General features: G+C 35.5%; 1 protein-coding gene and 1 pseudogene across 1 annotated transcript in view; both read left to right on the forward strand.

Moving 5' to 3' along the window:
- SLC16A2 (solute carrier family 16 member 2) overlaps nt 1–16649 on the forward strand; it is a 115909-nt gene that overhangs the window by 51771 nt on the left and 47489 nt on the right. The window lies entirely within an intron of this gene.
- LOC112671902 (60S ribosomal protein L10-like) lies at nt 12701–13314 on the forward strand (annotated as a pseudogene).

Consider the following 16649-nt stretch of genomic DNA (forward strand, 5'->3'; position numbering starts at 1 on the left):
CAGTAAACTGCATACATTTAAAATGTATAATTTGGTAAACTTTGGTACATGTATATATCCATGAAGTCATTGCAATACTGTAGTTACAAACATATTACCCTCAAAAGTTTCATCACACCCTTGTTCAGTACACCTCTCCTTCTACCACCATCCCCACACAACCACTAATCTGTTTTCTGTTGCTATAGATTAGTTGGCATTTTTTAGTATTTTATATAAATTGAATTATACTCTGGTGGTTGCCAAAGGGAAAGGGGGTAGAATGATGGGGAAAATGGTGAAGGAAAATGATTAAGAGGTATAAACTTCCAGTTATAAAATAAGTCATGGGTATAAAAAGTATAGCATAGGGAACATAATCAATAGTATTATAATACACTTATTATGAACATTTTGTAATATATATAATTGTTGAATCACTAGGTTGTATACAGGAAATGAATTTAATATAATAAGTCAACTATACTTCAAATAAAAATTTAAAATTAAATAAATAATGGAGTCATACAGTATGTACTATTTTTATCTAGAGATTCTTCCACTCAGCATAATTATTTTGAGATTCAAAATAAAGTGTGTATTGATATTTTGTTATTTTTTATTGCCAAGTAGTACTCCATTGTATGGATATAACACAGTTTATTATTTCACTTGTTAATGGATATTTTGGTAGTTGCCAGTTTTTAGATGTATAAATAAAGCTATTATGAACATTTATGTATAAGTCATTTACAAGTACTTTTTAATTTAATTGATGACTTCCACTTTCAGAATGTTTCTAGCGGAAACTGACTTGGCAAATGTTGCATTTGTGTTTCTCTTTTGTACTCAAGGATATTTTTGGCATTTTTATTGTTGTTGATGTTATACATCCTTTTGATGTTATTACATATTTTGACCCTATGGTAGCACTTGCCCAAACATGGGGAATGGGTTCTGACAACCCATGCAGGAAGAATTACAGTTGAAAAACTTAAGATTTTTGTAGAAAAAAGTTTCTTGGGGGAAATGAGAGGCAAAGCCCTTGTAAATATTTACCTTTAGTAAAACAAACCAATAACTATAATACCAAATAAAGACAGTATTAATTTCTTTTTAAACTCACTGGCCTAGACAAAGGTTACAGTCTTCACTCAGATAGGAGAGACTAGAAATCCATGAATGAAACAGTAGACAGAATCCTAAAATTGTTGCAGACCTATTGTTCTGCCATTGAGCCAGAGAATATGGCAACACAGAGGAAACTGGCCTTCAGGACTGGGCTGGCCCATGGCCAGCAAAAACATCTGTTGTTTCAAGAAGGGGGTTTGGAGTGAATTGCATGAGGTACATCTGTTAATAGGATAGGATATGAGATCTATCTCATGTCTTCCTTCCATACCTCCCCAAAGAAATGGCCATACTTTTATTTCATTCTTATGTTATCTTAGTTTATATTTCCTTAATAAAATTTAAAATGGCCCTATGGGACTATTTGGAAACCAAAGTGACTCTCAGGCCAGGAGACAGTGTGGCTTAAGGAGATTTTGCCACAGTGTGGGTAGCCTGGAATGGGGAATACAAGCACAAAATCTTTGCCAGACTCTGGAGTCCCTTCATATGTCCTTGAGAATAGAATTACTGCAGAGAAAGACAAGAACAAAACCCTTCAGAAAGCATTGACTCATCAACTGCTGCAACTCCACAGGTTCTTGCTGCCCTTGTCACCCTTCAGATTCTTCTCCTGGGCCTTGAGGCCACTCAGATCAGCTTGAATAGTATTTCACTATACTGGGCTGCCAAGAAGGCTGGATGTAGCACTCAGCCTATAAGGTAGATTGGAGACAGCATTTGAGCACCAGGGCAGTCCCCACTGCCAGACAGGAAAGGGCTGAGGGCTGGAGAAAGGCCTAGTGAGGAGCACACTGCAGTTTTCTTCTTCAGCCAACCCCCATATTTGAGTGACAATTCCAGGGAGATGGAATGCATTGTTCTTGGCTTGCTGAAAGTGTCTGGGCAATGAACAAAGTAGTCAAGAGACCATGTGAGGAGACAGGACAAAGATGAGAAGGGGACTGAAAGGAAGGTGGTGAAGAATATCTGGACCAGGAGCCCCTGGGGCTGCCCAGGCAACCGATTGATCTGCTTACAAACATTAGAACTTCCCCTCTCTGACCCTCCCAGACCCCAGGGAATGCTTGCTTTCCTAGATCAGGAAGAACAAGATGTCCTTATGTGGTGGGAGAGGGCTGGTCAACGCCACCTCCAAGGAGAGATGAGAAGGGAACCAACAGAACTGCAAACTCAGCAGGCAATGCCATTGAGGGAAAAACCTAGGATGAAGGGTACAGGCTCCATCCAAGGACCCAGGGTTCCAGGAGTCCGGATGGGTGGTGGATGTCAACTCCATACTCTCTCATCAATGCTTCAAAGCCCTGGTGTTTAGAGCTAGTGTGAACTTTTACTTTCATCATCTTTATGAGCTTTCTCTAGATCTGGCTCTTCAAAAGCTATGAAAAAGATGCTCAGGTAACAGCATTCTCCACCCCTTTCCCTTGGCTCCTCACTTGCCATTCCTTTCACTGGGGTCTGCTGCAAATTCATGCTTTTTCTGGGGCTCTCATTCTTTGAACCTTTTTTTGCCACAGAGAAATAGACCTGTTGTGCCTAACGAAAACAAAGTTGCCCTTCCCTGAATTACTTTACCAAGCTCCACCCAAGCCACAGCCACTCTCAGGGCCAGTTCAGTGACATTAGGGGTACAATAAAACACTCACCTGGTCAAAGGGATCTTGGAGTTTTGGAATTTGTGGTTTGGGTTGAGACTGTAATGTTGTCTTAATCTAAGTTACTGTTGCCATAAATTTAACATGGTCCAGAAGCCCATGATTTTGTCATAATACTCAATACTTAGTGATACGGCCTTACAGAGGTTTTAGACTTTTTGGCCTAAGGTCTAGGTTTTTTGGCCCAATTCTGCCAACACAGATCACTTTCAGTCCATGGAAACAATTAAGCTAGACACTTTCCTGGCAAAACTGATGGGTTTCATTTAATTCAACAAATCTTTCCTGAGTACCTACTTTATTGTGGGGAATAAGCAGTCCTGGAGTGGAGAGGAGCAGAGGAAACAGAGTTCTGGCTGGTGCTTAAAAGACTAAAAGACCTGGGCTCCAGATCTGACAGAACCAGACTCACTATGTGATTTCAGACAAGTTACTACTGTTCTTTGGGTCTCAGTTTCCTCATGAGTAAAATTAAATGCTTGGATTCTGTCAACAGTTCTCAAATTTTTCACCCTTTAAAATATTTCCTCTCCTGAGCCATGCATTTCTCAAGATTTTGTTTACCAATAAATATATTGATTACATGATAATTCATTTCCTCATCTTATTAGCAGATGTCATAACTGCTAATCAGAACTGACCAGTAAAGATAATGACTGGTGTAGCCAAAAAGAAAGAAATTGAAATTTAGTGAGCATATACTATATGTCATCTTATCCTGGATCAATTTAAACTTTGAGAGTTTTGGATTTATTCAAAGACTTCCATCCTTCCACTCCCTTTTTACTACTTCTACCACTCTCAATTAGAAGCTGGGGAACAGATGCTCACTAAGCTCCCATCAGCCCTAGGGGTGCCCCAGGGAATCAATCCCAGCTCCCTTTGTCTGCTGTACCCATATTTATTGCTTCTAAACCTGGATCCCCAGTTTCTATGACACTGCCACACCAGCCTTCTAAACCATGGCTCCTTTGTGGATAAGTAGACCTTCTTCTCTGGGTCATTTCTCCTCAGTTGTAAGGCCTCTGTGAATTATGGGTAGGAACCCAGAAACCTCTTAAGGATAGGCATAAAAGGCCACAGCAAGGATCCTCACTACAGTGTTGCTATGCCTGATCTCCAAGGACTTTTTGGTCTGCCTGCCATTTTTCAGTGGATTGTTTAGGTTGTTAATGAAGGTATGCTTCCTATGGATTCCTACCTATGGGTTCCTATCTTAACCCAAAACAATATGATCTAAGGACCTCTAAGGGCTTATCCCTTTTCCTTGCCTTCCGGCAATTCTCTATCGCTGTCCCTTCTCTGCTCACTAGGACTTAATTCCACTTAAAAAGAGCTAAACTGGAAAGTGATAAGGGCCCTTATTGAAATTCTTTTCAGAACTCCTGATGGAAAAAAAAAGAACTCCTCATGATATAGATGGAGAAACAAGGATGCAGAAGAGTAAGGGATTTGATTTAGGTCACATAGATTAGCAGCAGAGCTGGGAACAGGAGTCTAGGGCTAAGGATGGAAGGGAAGCTTCTAAAACAGAGGATATCCTAAATTATGTATGTTGGGGGGGCATGGAGAAAGCAGGTCAAGACCCATAACCTCCTTGCCTCCTTTCATATATTCTATAGACTGATTGTTGTCATGTTCCATAAAATGGAAATCTGGGTTTGTCAGTCTCCAGTACAGGAACCACTCATGAATCTTCATTTAAGTTGGTGATATTAGATCCAAACTGCTGAGTATACCATTCAAGTTCCCAGGTTACTTTCTCAGGCTCATCTTCCACTTAACACCTATCTAAACCACGCACACATGCCTTTTTCATTCACATCATATCATTCATATTTTGTACCATATTATCATATTTTGTTCACACTTTTCCACTAGCTTAAAATACCTTTCTTTACTTTGATTATTTGATCATTCTCTATGGCTCACCCCAAAAACTACCTTTGTTCTGCTAAGCTTTTTTAAAATAAGTTTGAGACAAAATTCATATGCCATACAATCAGCCCATTTAAAGTACACAATTCAATGTTTTTTAGTATCTTTACAGAATTGTGCAACTATCGCCATAATCAATTTTACAACATTGTCATCTTCCAAAAAGAAACCTATACCTTTTAGCTATCACCCTGAATTTTCTCATTCTGCCATTCCAGTTCTAAGCAACACTAATGTACTTTTAGTCTACATGTCTTTACATGTTCTAGACATTTCATGTAAATGGAATATGTGCTCTTTTTCTTTTACTGGCTTATTTCACCTATCAAAATATTTTTTTTATTTTGAAGATTCTTCTATATTGTAGCATGTATTAGTAATTTATTACTTTTTATGGCAAAATAATATTCCATTGTATGGATATACCACATTCTGTTTATCCATTCATCAGTTTATGTACTTTTTGGCTATGAACATTTGTATTCGAGTTTTTGTTTGTTTTGTTTTGTTTTTGTTTTTTTGTAGATGTGTTTTCATTTGTCTTAGGTATATACCTAGGAGTACAATTGTTGGATTAAATGATAACTCTATGTTTAACATTTTAAGGGACTGCCAAAATGTTTTCCAAAGCAAACGAACCATTTACATCCCCACCAGCAATGCATGATGATTTCAATTTATCCACATCCTCACCAACATTTATTTTTCCTTTATTATTTTTAAAAATTTTTATTTTTTAGTTCCTTTTTAATTATTATTATAGCCATCCTAGTAGGTGTGAAGTGGTATCTCATTTTGATTTTGATTTGCAGTTCCCAATTGATGTTGAGCATCTTTTCATATGTTTATTGGCCATTCATATATCTTCTTTGGAGAAATATTTATTCAAATATTTTGTCTGACTTTTAAAAATTCTTTTTAGGTTCATGCCAAAATTGAATGGAAGATACAGAAATTTCTCATATTTTTTCTGTTCCTCTATATGCACAGCCTCCCCTACTACGAACATCCCAGAGTGATACATTTGAAGTTCAACCATCAATAAACTACATTGACACATTATCACCCAACGTCCATATTTTGCATTAGGTTCACTCTTCAATGTTCACATTGAACATTGAACAGAGCTCACATTCTATGAGCTCTGACAAATGTCAAACTCCTCCATTATAATATTCCCCCTTATATTATTGTATAGTTTCCCAGCCCTAAAAATCCTCTGTGCTCTGTAGCTATTCCTCTCTCCCTTCCCCTGAACCCCTGATAACCTGATCATTTTACTGTCTCTATAGTTTTGCCTTTTCCAGAATGTCATATACTTGAAATTATATTATATGTAGCCTTTTCAGATTGGCTTCTTTCACTTAGTAATATGCATTTCATTTAGTAGTATGTCTTTTCCTGTCTTGATAGCTCATTACTTTTTAGTACTGAATAATATCTCATTATCTGAATGTACCCACAGTTTATCAAGTCACCTACTGAAGGACATCTTGGTTGCTTCCAAGCTTGGACAATTATGAATAAAGCTACTATAAGCAATTGTGTGCAAATTTTTGTGTGGACATAGGTTTTTTTGAATCTTTTAGCTAAATACAAGGAGCGTAACTGGAGGGGATCATGTGGTTAGATGATGTAGTTTTGTAGGGAACTGTTCAATTTTCTTCCAAAGTGGCCATACCATTTTGTATTGCCATCAGTAGTGAATGAGAACCTGTTGTTCCACATCCTCACCAGCATTTGGTGTTGTCAGTGTTTTGAATTTTGGCCATTGTTATAAGGGTATAGTGCTATTTCATTGTTGTTTTTATTTGCAATTCCCTAATTGACACATGATGTGGAACATCATTTCATAGGCCTATTTGCCATCTGTATGTCTTCTTTGGTGAGGTATCTGTTAAGATCTTTTGCCCATTTTTTAATTGGTTTGTTTACTTTCTTATTATTGAATGTTAAGTGTTTTTTGTATACTGTGGATTAGGAACTGTCCTTTATCAGATATTCTTCTGCAAATATTTTCTCCCAGTCTGTGACTTGTTTTCTCATTCTTGTGATAGAGTCTTTTCAGAGTAGAACCTTTTAATCTTAATGAAATATAGTTTATCAATTCTTTCTTTTATGGATTATATAAAAAAGTCATTAACATATCTGAGGTCATCTAGATTTTCTTCTACATTATTTTCTAGAAGTTTAAGAGTTTTGCATTTCCATTTTTAGGTATATGATTTTTTTTTAAAGATTTTACTTATTCACCCATGAGAAACACAGAGCAAGAATCAGAGACATAATCAGAGGGAGAAGCAGGCTTGCTGTGGGGAACCCAATGGAAACTCGATTCCTGGACTGGGATCATGCCCTGAGCCGAAGGCAAACGCTCAGCCACTGAGACACCCAGGCATCCCCTATGATTATTTTTGAGTTAATTTTTATGAAGAATGTAAGGTCTGTGACTAGATTAATTTTCTTTCTTTCTTTCTTTCTTTCTTTCTTTCTTTGCCCATGGATGTACAGTTCTAGCATTATTTTTTTTTGAAAAGACTATCTCTGTTCCATTGTATTGTCTCTGCTTCTTTGCCAAAGATCAGTTGACTATATTTATATGGGCCTATTTCTGGGCTCTACTGATCTATTTGTATATTCTTTCACCAATGCCACAGCATCTTGATTACTAAAGCTTTATAGTAAGTAAGCCTTGAAGTTGGGTAGTATCAGCCCTCCCACTTTGTTCTCTACCAGTTTTGTTTTTAAAAGATAAAGAAAATAATTTTATTATGGATTAAGCATTAATCCAGATTATGATGCCTACACCATAGTCAATCCACTAAGACTGCAAAGACAAAAATGAATCTTGCTCTTTTATATAGCCAAGAAGATACAAACTATTATATCCTTTTTCTCAAGATAAACAATAACTTGTCCTCAAGTAAGAGGACTTAACAGCATCATTTGTCACATATAGTTCTTCCAAACTTTACTTGGTATTTGGGGTATTCTCTTTCATTTCATGTTGGCTATTTGCAGTCCTTTGCCTTTCCATAAAAACTTCAGTCATATTGTCAACAGCCACAAAATAACTTGCTGGGATTCTAATTGAAATTGCATTGATCAAGTTGGAAGAACTGACGTGTTGAAAATATTGAGTGTTCCTATCCATGAACATGGAATATCTCTCCATTTATTTAATCCTTTTATTTCTTTCATCAGAGTTTTGTAGATTTCCTTATATAGATCTTGTACATACTTTTAAAGATTTATACCTAAGTATTTCATTTTGAGGGGTGATAAAGTAAGTGGTAGTGTGTTTTAATTTCAATTTCACTTGTTAATTTTGGAAAACGATTGACTTTTTTATGTTAACCTTGTGCCCTGCAGCCTTGCTATAATTGCTTATTAATTCCAGGAATTTTTTAGTCTTCCTTCCCCCACCAAGTTTTTATTTGAATTCCAGTTAATTAAATACAGTGTAATATTAATTTCAGGTGTAGAATTTAGTGAGTTATCACTTATAACACTCAGTGCTCATGACAACATGTGATCTTCTTAATACCCATCACTCATTTAACCCATCCCCCGTCCACCTCCCATCCAGCAACCCTTAGTTTGTTCTGTATAGTTAAGAGTCTGTTTTATAGTTTGCCTCTCTCTTTTTCCCCCATGTTCATGTTTTGTTTCTTAATCCATTGAGTGAAATCATATCGTATTTGTCTTTCTCTGACTGACTTATTTCACTTAGTATAATACTCTAGCTCCATTCATGTTGTTACAAAGGAAAGATTTCATTTTTTATGATATATATATATTAGATCTTCTTTATCCATTCATCAGTCAATGGACATTTGGGCTCTTTCCATAATTTGGCTATTATTAATAATGCAGCTATAAATATTGGGGTGCATGCATCCCTTTGAATCAGAATTTTTGTATTCTTTGAGCAAATACCTAGGAATGCAATTGCTGGATCATAGGGTAGCTCTATTTTTAACTTTTTAAAGGAAACTCCATACTATTTTCTAGAGTGGCCACACCAGTTTGAATTCCCACCGACAATGTAAGGGAATTCCCCTTTCTCTGCATTCTTACTAACATTTTTTGTATCCTGTGTTATTTTAGCCATTCTGACAGGTGTGTGGCTACTATCTCATTGTAGTTTTGATTTGTATTTCCCTGATGCTGAGTGATATTGAGCATCTTTTCGTGTGTCTCCTAGCCATCTGTATGTCTTTTTTTGAAAAATCTCTATTCATGATTTCTGCCCATTTTTAAATTGGATTATTTGGCTTTGGGGAGTTGAATTTTCTAAGTTCTTTATATATTTTTGATACTAACCCTTTATTAGATATGTCATTTGCAACTATCTTCTCCCATTACTTATGTTGCTTTTAGTTTTGTTTTTGTTTCCTTCACTGTGCAGAAGTTTTTAATATTGATAAAGTCCCAATAGTTTATTTTTCCTTTTATTTCCTTTGCCTGAGGAGATGTATATAGTAAGAAGATGCTATGGCCAATGTCAAAGAGTTATTGCCTCTAGGATTAAATCCTCTAGGATTTTTATGGTTTCCTGCCTCACATTTACATCTTTAATTCATTTTGAACTTATTTTTGTGTATGGTGTAAGAAAATGGTCCAGTGTCACTCTTTTTCATGTTGCTGTCCAGTTTTCCCAACACCATTTGTAGAAGAGACTGTCTTTTTCACACTGGATATTCTTTCTTTGTCAAAGATTAATTGACCATATAGTTGTGGATTAATTTCTGGATTTTCTATTCTGTTCCATTGATTTATGTCTGGTTTTGTGCCAGTACCATGCTGTCTTGACCATTACATCTTTGTAATATATCTTGAAATCCAGAATTGTGTTGTCTCCAGCTTTGCTCTTCTTTTTCAAGATTGCTTGGGCTATTCAGGGTCTTTTGTTGTTCCATATACATTTTAGAATTGTTTGTTCTAGTAGCATGAAAAATGCTTTTGGTATTTTTATAGGATTGTTTTAAATGTGTAGATTGCTTTGGGTAGTATACACATTTTAATAATATTTGTTCTTCTGATCCATGAGCATGGAATGTCTTTCCATTTCTTTGTATCATCTTCAATTTCTTTCATCAGTGTTTTATGGTTTTCTTTTACTTCTTTGGTAAGGTTTATTCCTAGGTATCTTATTGTTTCTGGTGCAATTGTAAATGAGATTTATTCCTTAATTTCTCTGCTGCTTCGTTATTGGTATATAGAAATGCAACAAATTTCTGTACATTGATTTTGTGTCCTGAGACTTTACTGAATTCATACATCAGTTTTAGTGGATTTTTTTGGTAGAGTCTTTCAGGTTTTCTATATATGAGATCATGTCATCTGCAAGTAATTTTACTTTTTCCTTGCCATTGTGGATGCCTTTTAAAATTTTTGGTTGCCTGATTTCCGTGGCTAGGACTTCCAGTACTATGGTAAATAAGAGTGGTGAGAGTGGACATCCTTGTCTTGTTCCTGACTATAGAGGAAAATCTGTCAGTTTTTCCCCACTAAGGATATTAGCTGTCAGTTTTTCATACATAGCCTTTATTATGTTGAGGTAAGTTCCCTCTAACCCTAGTTTGTTGAGGATTTTTATCATAAATGGATGTTATACTTCACCAAATGCTTTTCTGCATCTATTGAAATGATCACATGGTTCTTATTCTTTCTTTTATTGATATGGTGTATCATGTTGATTGATTTGTGAATATTAAATCACCCTTGTAACCCAGGAATAAATCCCACTTTATCATGGTAATGATTTTTTTAATGTATTGTAGCATCTGATTTGCTAGTATTTTATTGGGAATTTTTGCATCTATGCTCATCATGGGTATTGACTTGTAGTTCTCTTTTTTAGTGATGTCTTTACTTGGTTTTGACATCAGGGTACTGCTAGACTCATACAATGAATTTGGAAGTTTTCCTTTCTTTTCTATTTTTTTGGAATTGTTTGAGAAGAATAGGTATTAACTCTTCTCTAAGTGTTTGGTAGATTTTGCACATGAAGCTCTCTGGTTCTGGACTTCTGTATGTTGGTAGTTTTTGATAACTGGTTCAATTTCTTTGCAGGATCTCAGTCTGTTCAAGTTTCTATTTATTCCTCTTTCAGTTTTGTTAGTTTGTATGTTTCTAGGCATTTATCCATTTCTTCCAGGTCGTTCAATTTGTTGGCATATAGTTTTTTATGAAAAACTCTTAGAATTGTTTGGATTTCTGTGGTGTTGGTTATTTCTCCTCTCTCATTTGTGATTTCATTAATTTAGGTCCTTTATCTTTTCTTTTTGATAAGTCAGGCTAGAGTTTTATCAATTTTATTAATTTTTTTTTCAAAAAACTAGCCCTTGGTTTCATTGATCTGTTCTATTGTTTTTTAAGTTTCTACATCATTTATTTCTGCTCTAATCTTTATTATTTCCTTCCTTCTGCTGCCTTGAGTATTTCTCTTCCTCCAGGTGAGTTAGTCTCCAATAAAACCCCTATAGTTTAGGCTCTAGTAAAATTGTTTCTGCTGAGAGCAGACATTGTTAAGAAGAACAGAATGCTCTGGTGTGTTTCAAAATGGCTACATTTTCCCTTCTCCTGCCAGAAGCAGGAAAGGCTTTTTCTTCAGTCTTTACTGTGAGAATTTTGTAGAGCTGTTGAGGTAAAATTTACAAAATGTTTCCCCCCCGCCCATCATGGGCCCCTCCTGGAGTTTTTAGGTCTCATACTTTCTCACACTGAGCCTCTAACAATTTTCCAGTTACAGTTTAGGTTTTCCAGCCATGCTGCTTGTTCCACAGAGGTGTCAGCTCCAATAAGTTGTGATTCTCTGTATTCAACTGTCTTTATAATTTTTGGTACAGTGATTTTCCCTGTGACCTCACTTCTCTGATGGATCTAAGAAACATTTGTGATTTTTCAGTCTGTTTAGCTTTAATTAGAGTGATAAATGACTTCTAAGCTCCTTACAAGCCAGACCAGAAGCCCTTTGCCTATTTCTCTTGTATTACGGAGTTGTCAGTGTTCTTTATATATTCTGTATATTCAACCCTTTTCAGATAAGTGGTTTGCAGATATTTTCTTCCATACTGTGGGTTGTCTTTCCTATATTGCTGATGTTCTTTCAAGCACAAAAGTTTTAAATATTTTATTGTGGCAAAATGCACATAACATAAAATTTGCCATTTTAACTATTTTAAGTATACATTTCAATGGCATTAAGTACATCCACATTGTTTTGCAATGATTAGTACCACCCAAAACTAGAACTTTTTCTTTTTCCCAAACTGAAATTCTGTACCCATTAAACAATAACTCACAATCCTCTTCTCCTGAACCCCTAGCAACCAACATTCCACATTTTGTCTCTATGAATACTCTATATAACTCCTAAAAGTGATGTCATACCTTTATTCTTTCATAACTGGTTTGTTTCACTTATCATAATGCCAACAAAGTTTATCCCTGTTGTAGCATGTGTCAGAATTTTCTTCTTTTTAAAAGTTCAGTAATATTCCATTGTGTATATATCACATTTTGTTGATACGTTCATCTGTTGATCGACATTTCGATCATTCTATCTTTTGGCTATTGTGTATAGTGCTGCTATGAACATAGGTATACAGATATCTGTCCAAGTCCATGCTTTCAATTCTTTTGGGTATATGATTTTAAAAGTTCTTAATTTTTATTAAGTCCAATTTATCCATTTCTTTCTTTTGTGCTTTTGTTATCATATCTAAGAAACCATTGCCTGAACTGAGGTCATGAAGATGAACTCCTATTCTTTCTTCTAAGAGTTTTACAGTTTTAGTTCTTACATTTAGGCCTATGTTTCATTTTGAGGTCATTTTTGTATATGGTGTGATGTAAGGGTCCAACTTAATTCATTTGCATCCAATTGACTCACCACCACTTGCTGAAAAGACTATTTTTCATTTTACTTTCCTTTGGTGCACACTGAAGGTCTTGGTGTCACCATGGAGCACTGTCCATACTGGTGTTACCAGTATTGTAAAAACAAATAATATCCCAAGTCTCCCTTCTGTAGAGGTGCCCCTGATGCTGAGATCCACATCTTTGACCTGGGGCAGCAGGCAAAAGTCGAGGAGTTCCCACTATGTGGGCACATGGTATCAGATGAATATGAGTAGCTCTCCTCTGAAGCTCTGGATGCTGCCCATATTTGTACTAACAAGTACATGGTGAAAAGCTGTGGCAAAGATGGTTTTCACACCTGAGTGGAATTCCACCCCTTCCATATCATCTATATCAACAAGATGTCCTGTGCTGGGGCTGACAGGCTCCAGACAGGTATGCAAGGTGACCTTGCAAAGCCCTAGGGCATAGTGGCCAGGGTCCACATTGGCCAAGTCATCATGTCCATCTGTATCAAGCTGCAGAATAAGGAACATGTGATTGTGGCCCTATGCAGGGCCAAGTTCAAGTTCCCTGGCTGCCAGAAGATCTACATTTCCAAGAAGTGTTTTTTTTTTCTAAATTTAATGTGGACAAATTTGAAGACATGGTGGCTGAAAAGTGGCTTATCGTCAGTGGTTGTGGGGTCAAATACATCCCTAATCATGGCCCTCTGGACAAACGGCAGGCTCTGCACTCATGAGAACCTTGGCACTACCCCCTCTTTATTCATGCCCACCAATAAATCCTACCTCATGTCAAAAAAAGACTATTTTTTTCACACACTGAATTATCTTGGCACTTTTAACAGCAATCAATTCACAATAAATGTGAATTGTTTTTGGACTCCCAATTTTATTTCATTAATAATGTGCCTATCTATCCTTATGCCAGTACTATATTGTCTTGATTACTGTAGCTTTGTAGTATGTTTTAAATCTGGAAGTGTGAGTCTTCCAACTTTGTTTTTCTTTTTCGAGTTTGTTTTGGCCATCTGAATCTCTTGCATTTCCATACAAATTTTAGAATCAACTTATCAATTTTTGCAAAAAAAAAGCAGCTAGGATTTTGATAGTAATTGTGATGAACCTGTAGATCAACTAAGAGAAAGTTTCATTTTAACAATATGAAATTTCCTGATCTATGAAGAAGAGATGTCTTTCAACTTGTTTAGGTTTTCTTTAACTTCTTTCAACAGTATTTTGTAGTTTTCAGAGTGTAAGTTTTATACTTATTTTGTTAAATTTATTCCTAGCTAATTTATGTTGTTTCATGCTATTCTTAATGGAATTGTTTTCCTAATTTCATTTCACATTGTTTATTGTTATTACAGAGATGTATCATTGATCTTTGTATACTTGTATCCTACAATGTATCCTACAATGTTGTTGAACTAATTTACTAGTTCTAATATATATTTTTCAGGTTTCTTAGGATAAGATCATGTAATCTGCAAATAGAGATAATTTTATTTTTTCATTTCCAATTTGGATGCTTTCTATTTCTTTTTCTTGCCTAATTGGCCTGGCTGGAAATTCTTATTCAATGTTGAATGGATATGATGACAGCAGATATCCTTGTCTTGCTTCTGATTTAGGGGGAAAGAAATTAGTTTTTCACCAATAAGTATTATATTAGCCTTGGCTATTTCATAGGTGGCCTTTATCAGGTCAAGGAAGTTCCCTTCTATTCTTAGTTTATTGAATACTTCTATCATCGAAGAATATTGTGTATTTTCAAATTCTTTTTCCTGCATTTTTTGAAATGATCATGTGGTTCTTGTCTTTCGTTCTGTTGATATGATGTATTACATTAGGTGACTTTCAGAAATTAAGTCAACCTTGCATTCCTGGGATAAATGTCACTTGGTCATGGTGTACAATCTTTTTTACATGTTACTGTATTTAATTTGCAAATATTTAGTTGAGGATTTTGCATCAGTATTCATGAAAGGTGTTGGTCTTTAGTTTTATTCTCTTGTAATATCTTAGGCTGGCTTTGGTATCAAGGTAATACTGGGCTCATAGACTGAGTTGGGAATGCTTCCTTCTATTTTGGGAGAGTTAGTGAAGACTGGTACTAATTATCCTTTAAATGTTTGATACAATTAATTAATCAGTAAAGGGATTTTTTGAGAAAGGGAGGAGTGTTTTAATTACTAATTCAATTTCTTAATGTATCTCTTCAGATTTTCTATTTCTTCTTGTATCAATTTTGATAGTTTGTGGTTTTGTAGAAATTTGTCCGTTTCATCTAAGTTATCTAAGTTAGTGGCATATAGTTGTTGATAGTATTCCCTTGTGCTCCTCTTATTTCTGTAAAGTTGTAGATATCCCAGCTTTATTCTTTTTTTAAAAAAGTTTTTATTTATGAGAGATAGAGAGAGAGAGGGGTGGGGGCAGAGACATAGGCAGAAGGAGAAGCAGGCTGCCTGCAAGGAGCCAGATGTGGGACTCGATCCCAGACCCTGGGATCATGCCCTGAGCTGAAGACAGATGCTCAACTGCTGAGCCACCCTGGAACCCCCCAGATCTATTCTTAATTTTGCTAATTTGAATCTTTTTTTCATTTTTTGGTCAATCCAGTTAAAAATTGTCAGTTTTGCAGATATTTTTAAATAACCAATTTGTGGTTTTATTGATTTTCTCCATTTTTTATTGTTTATTTAATTTATATCTCTTGTAGTCTTAATTATTACCTTTCTTCTACATAATTTGGGTTTAGTTTGGTCCTCTATTTCTAGTTTCTTTAGCTGGAAAGCTAGGCTAGTGACTCAAGATTTTTATTTTTAAAATTTTTATTGAGCTAAAATTCACCTACCATACCATTCATCCTTTTAAAGTGTAAAATTTGGTGCTTTTTGTATGTTTTTAATGTTCCAACGATTACCATTATCTAATTCCAGAACATTTTTTTACCCCCAGAAGATTATATTTAGTAGCAGTATTTCCCCTAGCTCCTTTTTCCTCTGTCTCTAGTGACCAGTAATCTACTTTCTGCTATGGATTTTGGACATATCATAGAAAAGATTTTTGGTTGACAACTTTTTTCTTTTCACTACTTTGACTATGTCATCCCACTATTTTCCAGCCTCTATTATTTTTGGTAAAAGTCAGCCATTAATTGTACTGAAGTTTTTCTTGTCCATGATGAGTCATTTTTTTCTCTTGTTGCCTTCAAAATTTCCCTTTGTTTTTAGCATTCTACATCTTGACTGTGGTGTGTCTGGGATGTCTCTCCTTGTGTCCATCCAACCTGTTATTTGTAAAAGCTTCTTAGATGTATAGATTAATGTTTTCTTCAAATTTGAGGAGCTTTCATTATTTCTGATTTTTTTTCTGTCCTTTTCTCCCTTCTCTTCCTACAATCTCATTGTGTGTATATTGGTGTTTTTAATGATGTCCCACATTTCTCTGAGGCTCTGTTCATTTTCTTCATTCTATATTCTCAATCCTTTTTCAATTTGCATAATATATACTGATCTACCTTCAAGTTTGCTGATTTTTTCCTTCTCCCACCTCAAAACTACATTGAGCTTCTCTTTTGAATTTTTTATTTCACTTACTGTGCTTTACAACTCCAGAATTTCCATGTAGTTCTTGTTAAAAGTTTCTTTCTCATGATTGATATTCTCTATATGATGAGACATTATTATTATGATACATTCTTTTAATTCTTTAAGCATGATATCCTTTAGTTGTTGAACATATTTGTAATAGGTGCTTTGCCTTTTAAGCTCAACATCTGGCCTCCTCATGACAGTTTCTATTGTCTGCTCTTTCTCCCTATTTATGGATCACACTTTACTATTTCTTTGCATGTTTCATGATTTTTTGTTGAAAACTGGACATTTTAGATAATATATTGTAGCAACTCTGGATACTACTACTGACTTTTCTGGACTTGTTTGGTGAAGTCTCTTTCCTGCAGTACATGGCCCTATGTTGCTCCCCAGAAGTAGCTGTAGCCTTGGACATGCACACAGCATTACTACTACTGTGGTTTTAGCGGGGCTCTCTGCTTCTTTCACGGAGATCC

Source organism: Canis lupus, chromosome X, assembly GCF_003254725.2.
Source record: "Canis lupus dingo isolate Sandy chromosome X, ASM325472v2, whole genome shotgun sequence".
Taxonomy (NCBI): Eukaryota; Metazoa; Chordata; class Mammalia; order Carnivora; family Canidae; genus Canis; species Canis lupus.